The sequence below is a fragment of the Manis pentadactyla genome, chromosome 4, assembly GCF_030020395.1.
Source record: "Manis pentadactyla isolate mManPen7 chromosome 4, mManPen7.hap1, whole genome shotgun sequence".
Lineage (NCBI taxonomy): Eukaryota > Metazoa > Chordata > Mammalia > Pholidota > Manidae > Manis > Manis pentadactyla.
In genome coordinates, this window is record NC_080022.1 from 108,229,886 (window position 1) to 108,238,998 (window position 9,113).

Consider the following 9,113-nt stretch of genomic DNA (forward strand, 5'->3'; position numbering starts at 1 on the left):
CTAGCATTTGTCTTGAGGTATCTTTACCACTTGGAAGAATTATGATACTCGGTAAATTTGATATGAGGCACGAATTCTATTTAAGGGTTGTAATTAGGAAGGAAGAAGAAAAGCTATAGAAGTAGCAGGCGGAAGAAAACATGGGGAGATTGATTATTTCTTTGACATGTCTTCTTGTAGAGTAACTTCAGCATGTATAGGTTTTAAGCTACTACTTAAATTGCGCACACACATTAACATAATAGGAGTATAGTTACATAACCAAAGCATATCTGTAATTACCAGCCATCTCCAGTGAAACCAAGAAAACCAGTTAGGCACCTTAGGCATTTGTGAAAACTTATCTATGATATGGTGGATATTGTCCAACTGAACTTGAACAGTCTGAAAGAAATCAGACAAATTAAAACAACCCGTTCCTGGGGAATGTTCACATCCCTTATGTTCTTTTAACAGTAAATAGTCTGTAGTTGTAAGATTTTGGAGTGCTACAATTTGCAAAGCTTTCTTTAAAGAGCTGGGCAATCCCCTAATGAGGAATAGTAGAACACAGGCTATTATGCCCTGCTTCCCACCATTGTAGCTCTTCTTTCTACTCTGGGCACACCAGCTGACCTACTATGTGTCTGTCACTTTAATCCTTACAGCAATGCTGGAATATTAACCATCATCCAGTTCCCGGAGACCACTGTTAACTTTTTTTTACGTATTCCTTCTTAGTTTCGTGTGTATGTGTGTACAAATATGTTTGTGAGAGAGAAAAGGTAATTGATAACACATATGGGTTTGTTTTAATTTACAAAATTGTGATTATACTATTTCTGTTAGTTTGCTGGGGCTAACACAACAATGTACCCCAATGTGAGTGGCTTAAACACAGAAATGTATTGTCTCATGGCTCTGGAGGCTAGAAGTCTGAGACGAAGGTGCTGGTGGGTCCATCCCCTCTGAGGGCCTTGGGGGAGAATCTGCTCCAGGCCTTTCCCCTGGTTTCTGGTGGTTTTCTGGCTGCCGGTGTTCCTTGGTTTTTGCTGAATCACTCCCGACTGTGCCTTCACCTTCACAGGGTGCTCTCTCTGTGTGCACGTCTGGCTCTCCACGTGGCATTTTATAAGGACAATAGTCATCCTGGCATAAGGACCCACCCTACTCCAGTATGACCTCATTTTGACTTGAATAATTACATTCACAATGACCCTATTTCCAAATAAGGAAACATTCTGAGGTACTGTGGATTTAGGAACTTCGACATATGGACTGGGAGTGTGCAGACACAATTCAACCCACAGCAACTATTTATACAATAGTTTGCCTTGCTTTTTAATCTTTTTTTCACTTACCATTCTATTACGAACATTTTCCAGGACAGGCACATTTAGGTCAGGGAAAAAAATTCGGAACTCCCTGAGGTGAGCATGGCAGGGAGAGAGGCCTGAGTGGGGCACTAAAACGGGGAGCAACCCAAAGCTATGGGGGCACAGCAGGCAATGAGAAGAGCGCATAGAAAGGGCAGGATTGCTATCGCAATGCTGACCATCATCATGGTCTGCCCACCATCAGCTTTTCTAAGGGCTTCTCAGAAACATGAGTTAGAAAAAAGGAAAGCCGCCAGGACCGCCCAGTCTCCTCCATGAGCAATTCCTTGGCCCTGGACCATTACCCAGCTTGGAGGAGATCCGGAGGATGCAAGAGAGACCATAGAACAGACAGGAGGGAACAGGGCGAGGGAGGTTTGGGAAGGTGCACCCACATTTGCCAACTAGGAAGCACTAGGATACGATCATTCAAAACTCTTACATAGCGTCAAAGAAATGTACTTTACAATTCTAGTCCTGACACTCACTTTTCTGTAAGATCTTGGGCATTATTACTCAGTCTCTCTAAGTTTCAGTTTCCTCATATGAAAATGGACCTTATAATTGTACCTATTCATAGGGTTGTTGTGAGAATAACACATAGGGGTGTTATATGTAAAGCGCTCACTGCAGTGCCTGGCATGAAGGAAGTACTTCATTCATTCATCCAACAGTTATTTAGTATCTCCCATTCCAGGGACTGTGTTGAGGCTATGTTTACAATGGTAAACAAAACTGATGTGGCTCCTGTCCTCATGGAACTTACACTCTGGAGAGAAAGGTAGATATTTAAGCATAGAAACATACAACAAAAGTCTATAATTTTAAACTGTATGAATAATCTGAAAAAAGGGGATTTCTAAGATAGAACAGTGGGGAAACTGATTTAGTTTGGTGGGGGTGGGAGAGGAGGCACATAGGGAGGGGCACTGTGAGGAAGTGATAGCAAACTGGAGCCCTGAAGGTTGGGTTGGAGACAGCCAGATGGAGGGGTGGTGTGTGGGGTGGGGAAGAGGGTTCCAGGTAGAGGGAACAGGCCCCCAGGCAAGAAGAGCTGGGTGCATTAGAGGAACTGAGAGAAACACCAGCGCCAATGGAGGGTTATGAGCAAGGAGGACAGGGCACACAGGAGGCTGCAGACAGGCAGATCCCAGATCTTGCAGGGAGGCAGGCGATCTCTGTGGATACCTATTCTTTAGAGGCAGCTCTAGAGGGCAGCGGGCAGTCAGAGAGTAAGAGAAGTAGGAAAACCAGAAAAGAAGACAGACACAGAACAAAGGGATGGGGAAGGATTCGGAGAGAAGGATGAGGACTGAAGAGGACAGAGGGGTTTAGCGAGGAAGAAGCCCGTGGAGAGCCCTGGGGGAGCAGGCTCCGTGCGGGGTCAGAGGGGGAGCGAGGCTGCCTGGGCTGAAGAAGTAGCCTGTGGCGAGGAAGGAAAAGAGGAGGAGGCCGTCGGCACACATGCGTTAGGAGTGCTGTGATGGAGGAAAAGAGAAGGTTGAGATCATAGCTAACGGGAGAATTTTTCTGTTTATTTTAAGTGGGAAAATTTCTGAGCATTTTCTTGTCTGAGAAGGAGCCAGTGGTAGAGACTGAAGACAGGAGGAGAAAGGAGGACTAGTGTGCTCACAGGGGGCCTCATTCCCACGGGCTTTTTGCCTTGGTTAGAGTGGCAGACTCTGCTGTCTCGGTAGGGCCGCAGACCTAAGCAATGTGATTTCAGTCACGGGTATGGCTAGTCAAAACCCTGGGCAAAGTAGTTCCTTTTTTTTTTTTTTTAATTAAAATTATAAATCAAAAAGCCATATTTTTAAATTCTGGATTTTAAGGCAATGGGCATTTGAAGTAAAATTTTAAGAAATTCATATCCAGATACAATTTATTATTAATAGCACTCTTAACATAGTCCCAGTTTTATTTCTGTGTTTGGTAGAGTCTTTTCTTTGCACTTACCTTGGATCATTTCCTTGGATCAGAACCCTCCTAGGACAGCCACACATTTCAAGTCAGTCTGGCATCAACAGCTCTTCTAAAGATTCATAGTCCTTAACTTCCCAGCTGCTCATAATTTTTTTTCCTGCCTCAACAGGAGGTGGAAAGACAATAGCCCTGCTGGCCAGAAAGTTTCACTTTACCTTCCCAGCTTCCTTACTGGCTAGGAGTGATGCACATTCCCCATCTCACCTTTTCCCTTTTTCATACAGTAGAAGAAAAAAGATAAATTACTGATATTTATTTAGTTATTTATATCAAAATTAAATATGCATAGTTAAAAAAAAAAAGAAATCATTGTCCATTACTAAATAGCCCCCACTGCATGCCTCACTCCCATTTCTCACCCTTCAGTGCTTTATGAATCCAGTATTTATTTATCTATTTTGGAATCATCATCTCTCTAAACAGCTACTTCCTGATTTTATCTATTGACTTCCCACTGTGGAAAATGGGAATTTAGCTTTACCCCTTGCTATTCCACAGACATGTATATTTCCTGGATATATACACCTATAACATTATTAGATTGATATTCTAGTGTTTACATTATTTTTGACCAAATAAATACTATTCACACCTGTGTTGTATAAGAAATTATGATCACTTCCCTGAAAAACATTTTGCTTTCTCTGGAGTTAATAACTATCTCATTTTTCATTGCTTAAATTTCCTATGCATATGTCATGAATTTAATCCTGTTCTTTTCCAGTTAAGAATCCTCTCAACATGCTCAGACAAATATGGTACTCATTAAATTTCATCTTGAAAGGTTTTCCAGAGCTTTCTGACTCGCTCCTTTCTGGGCTGACTGATCTCTCAGCCTGCTGTACACTTGTAAACTTCCCATCTCCCTTCAGTCCAATCTGGGGATTCCCTTCACCTCCTGTGCTGAATATCCTACTTCCTGGATTCCACTTCTTCCCCTTGCTACATTCACTCCATTGTTCTGGTGGAGCACATCCTCCAGTAGTTTCCTAAGAAAGCAAGCAAGGAAGATGCAACAGATACCATCAGGGTCCTGCCCATATTCTCTTGAGACCTTCCACATGCATGCATTCTCATTACCTGCACGAAAGTCTCTTTGCCTGAGGGCTTTTTCTGGACACTGAAGGTTTGCTAATGAAATGTTGGTGAATTAACTCCCTCTTCTTGGGTGTAGCCCTTAACCAAGACTGACAAGACTTGGTAGATAAATACCTCAGCTTCCTCAGACCCGAAAAGGGATAACTTTGAGGTATGACTCCTGCACTGGTCTCCCAGAGTTCCCAAAGGAATCAAGTTCCAGTTGTTCACAGTAATTGCTGGATATACTGGTTTCCTTGTTTCACTTCTCCCACTGACTTGGCACAGGTGTTTTCTGGATCATCTCCCAAATAAACTAATTTTGCTCTTACATCTTCTATTTTCCATTGCTTATGTTTTTGCTCTACTTTCTACTTTCCAAATCTTCTGCTGAGCTTTTTAAAATTTCTGCGATCATATTTAAATTTCTAAAATCTTTTTTATTCTCTAAATGTTCCTTTAAAAATAGCATTGTTTTCATTTTCTGTGTGCACTATCCTCTCTTATCTCTCTGAAGATATTAATAATTTTCTTTCTTTTTTTCTCAGAGATGCTGCTGTTTCCAAATGATCTTGAGGGCATCTCTTTCCAGTGTGTCAGGTTCCCAGAGAACCTGGGTTAGAACCTAATCTCCTGGTTGGATGTTAGGGGTCTATTAACATTGAATCTATGGATGGGACGAAGGCAGGAAGGATGTCTCTAGATAATCTCCTTCATTTCCATATGTTGTCCTTTTACACAACTGTGCCCAGTCCTCCCTCTCTCTTACTCTCTCACCAGAAGAAAAACTTTCATTCTTTGGCTCACTGGGCTTCTTGAACTGACTTTCAACTCACCTTTTGTTTTTAGGCACAGCTTTACTCCCAAAGTACTCACAAAAGTACATGTTGCCACAAATTGCTGAGCTCATGGAGATTCTGAAATGTAAAGCAGGTTGCATTAACTTTCTCATCTGCTGGCTTGGATTCAGCTTTCTCGGGAGTCTTGATCCAGTGACCACTCATTCATCTATGTTCCAGGTTTTAAATTATCCTGTTGTCCTTTTCATATTCTCTTTGTCCCTGTAGGTTCATCCTTTAAAAAAATCCAGTTATTTAAGTTCTTATTTGCTTACTTGGGCATAAAGAGACTCTGGAAACAACTAAGAAGCTAGTAACAGTGCTTACTTATGGACAGGAGGAAGGTGGGACCTGAGCCAATGGGAGACATGGATGAGGAAAACTTTTTGCTCTGTGCCTTTTCACTTTTCTTTTTTTTTTTTTTTTTTTGTTTTAGAACCATGTGAATATATTACTTCATCAAACATTAACTCCTGGTTGAGTTCTAGGAGGGAGTGGATCACAATGCATGCGTTTAACCTGCTGTCTTTGGCCAGAAGTCTCAAATGGTTTTTTTCTAAATTAGCAGCTTTAGTGTTGAGACCATGAAAAGCTTCCCAACCAAAAGCCATTCTAAACAAATTCAGAAACCATAATAAAAAATATGGACACATTTGGCTCCATGAAAATTAAAGATTTCTGCAAGGCAAAAAAACAAAAATAAAATAAAATAAACCAAGTCAGAAAGCAAAAAAACAAACTGGGAAAAAATATTTGCAACAAATTTGAAAAATGTCTAGTTTCCTTAAAATTTGGAGTTTGTACAAAATAATTAAAAACAGATCAAAATCCAGTAGAAAACAGTAGACAAAAGATGGGAATAGAATACATAAGTAAATAAATACAAATGGCTTTTAAACATATGAAAAATGCTCAACCTCACTCATGGTTTAAGAATGAACATTAAAACAAAAAGAAACCATTTTTCACCTATCAGAATGGCAATATTATAATATATATTATCAGATTATATTATTATATAACAGAGAGTCCAAGACATTTTTAGTAGGATTAAGAATTGGTGCAGCCTCTTTGTAGTACAGTTTAGTACAATTTGTCAAAACTTAAAAGTCATACCCTTTGACTCAGCAACTTAACTGCCAGAAATTTATCCTATGGATATGCTTGTACTGGGCATTAAGACATATTTAAGACACATTTACAAGTATATTCATCATAGCTTTATTTGTAGTTGTAAAAATTATAAGCAACCCATCTGTTCACAGCAGAAGAGTGGCTACACAGATTACAGTATATTCACTCAGTGGAATACAAAGCAGCCATTAAAAAGAATGAGGCATCTTTAAATTTATCTCCAACATGTATTGTTAAATTAAAAACAACATATGGAACCATATGGAATGTGCATGATGGTTTTAAAAATGTTTTTTCTTTCAATACACAGATATGCTTACATACATACAGGACATCTCTGGATGTGCAATACATAATAAACTAACAATCCCTCCCTCTAGAGAAGGGAATTGGGAAAATAAGAGCTCAAGAAAGGGACGGAGTCTCTTTTTTTCCTGTCTTAAATATATATATTTTTTACTTTTTCTTTTTTAACCAAGTGCATGTTTTAAAAATATAATGGATGTACTATTTATAATACCCAAGATATGGAAGCAACCTAAGTGTCCATTGTAGATAATTGGATAAAGGAGATGTGATACATATACACTGTGGAATATTATTCAGCCATAAGAAAACAAATCCTACCATTTGCAACAATATAGATTGATCTAGAGGGTATTATGCTCAGTGAAAGAAGCCAGGCGGAGAAAGACAAGTACCAAATGATTTCACTCCTTTGTGGAATATAACAAGGAAGCAAAACTGAAGGAACAAAACAGTAGCAGACTCTCAGACTCCAAGAAGGGACTAGCAGTTACTAAAGGGGAGGAGTAGGGGAGGTTGGGTGGGAAGGGAGAAGGGGATTGAGGGGTTATATGATTGGTATACATGGTGTGAGGGGGGTCAGGGAAGACAGTGTAGCACAGAGAAGACAAGCAGTGACTCTGTGGCATCTTACTACACTGATGGACAGTGACTTCAATGTGGTGTGGGGGGGAATTGATAATACAGGTGATGTAGTAATCACAATGTTTTTCATGTGAATCCTTCATAAAAGTGTGTATCAGTGATACCTCAAAAAAAATATATATATATATAATAGATGTATTTGTCAGGATTTTTGGTTGCAGGCAACAGAAGCAAACTCTGATTAATGTAAACAGAAAATGAATCCATTAAAGGATACTGGGTGGTTCACAGCCCTCCAGGAGGACTGGAGACTCAGGTTTAGAGGCTACATAACCAGAAACGACTTCTAGAATTATGCTTCAGAACAGTTCCATGAAGACATCAATTCCTCCACTGCATGGACTGTGACAGTAAGCTGCTGAGGCAGTGGGCACCCCAAGTCTGGATGCTGATCCCTGATACTAGAACGATCATCACTGATGCATCTGGAAATTGAATGTGGTTAGTGCAGCTAATGCTACTCTGCAGAACAGATCCAGCAGTCTTTGCTATTTGAAGTCACTAGTTCCTAAGTCAAAGTCAAGTGCAAATCCAAATGCCTGTACATAGCTGAAAGGGAGGCTGGAAAGTAAGTATCTGATATTCTCATCTTTAGTGGGAGGTTGTCTCTCTATGCCATCAGGGCCCCTAGAGTGGGGAATGTCCAAAATATAACTTAGAGAACTGGGGTGTAGCAAGGGAAAGAGGGGTAAGGAAGGAAGAGGAAGTTCCCACCAACTTTCACTTTGGAGGAAAGGAAATTCTCCCCTGGATTCCATCTGACATACTCACTTTCCTAGCTGGGTCTTTGCATGCATGGCCATTTAGAATCATAGATCTTCATAGGTTTCTATAGTTCATGTAGTTTAAAAGCTGTATTTTGTGGAGAAATCTGGACTCAAGTTTTCTGGGCAGACTCAAGTTGAGAATTATGTAATTAGGGCCTCCCAGTCTGGGTCCCTGTCCTCCACAGAATCTTTGTGTATAATGACTACTTCAGCAAAGGTTCCAGTGGATTATATTGAGGTACAGATTTGCTTCTAGGAGAAGCCTCTTCTGGAACAGACTGGTGCCATTTATTACAAATGTTACTGAAACACTTGTATAGGACTTCTAAGATTTGTTTTTAAAACAATTTTATTTTTCATTACTATAAGAGCTTATTTTATTAAAAACAAGCAAACAGTATAGAAGGATTTAAAGTAAATAGTAAAATTCCTACCCTCATCTCCATTTTCCCACTCCCTAGGACTAATCAATGTTACAATGTTAAAAGTATCTCTCAGTTCTTTTTCTGTGTATATACACATTTATATTTATTTATAGATATATGTATCATTTATATAATCCCTTATAATTGCTATCTCACTCTACTGTATAATGGACATAACTGAGACTTGAAGCAGCTGTATCCCTAGCAGGTTACTAAGCCCAGCATGGAGCACAGTATCTGAGGGGATGTCGCGCACATGGTAGGCTTGGTTGTAGGTGCTATTTTTGGTCAAATGGGCCTCATGGTACCCCTAGAAGTGCAGGCTACCTCATGTAGAAAACTACCAACTTCATCTATATTCAGGACTACTTCAAAGCATGAAGGGACCTCCAAAATTACCTAATTCAACTTAATTTGTAAGTATTATTTTCCGGGGGTGGCATGGGGAGTGAGTTGAGACTTCTCTCTTCGAGATCCTTGCTCTTTGCTACTTTCTGCATCTTTAAGGAGGAGGAGGAGGTCAGTGTGAAGCACTCAGATGTTCAGATCACACTTGTTTTCTCAAACAGCAGTGCCATGCTC

At 40.1% G+C, this 9,113-nt stretch overlaps 1 long non-coding RNA gene across 1 annotated transcript; it reads right to left on the reverse strand.

Annotated features, from left to right (window-relative positions):
- Window positions 1–767: 767 nt before the first annotated feature.
- LOC130683410 (uncharacterized) lies at window positions 768–5,882 on the reverse strand. The gene is made up of 2 exons (XR_008997108.1): window positions 5,252–5,882; window positions 768–4,327 (listed from the first exon to the last, which is right to left on the reverse strand). It is a non-coding gene; the product is annotated as an uncharacterized LOC130683410 (long non-coding RNA).
- Between the last annotated feature and the right edge of the window lie 3,231 nt (window positions 5,883–9,113).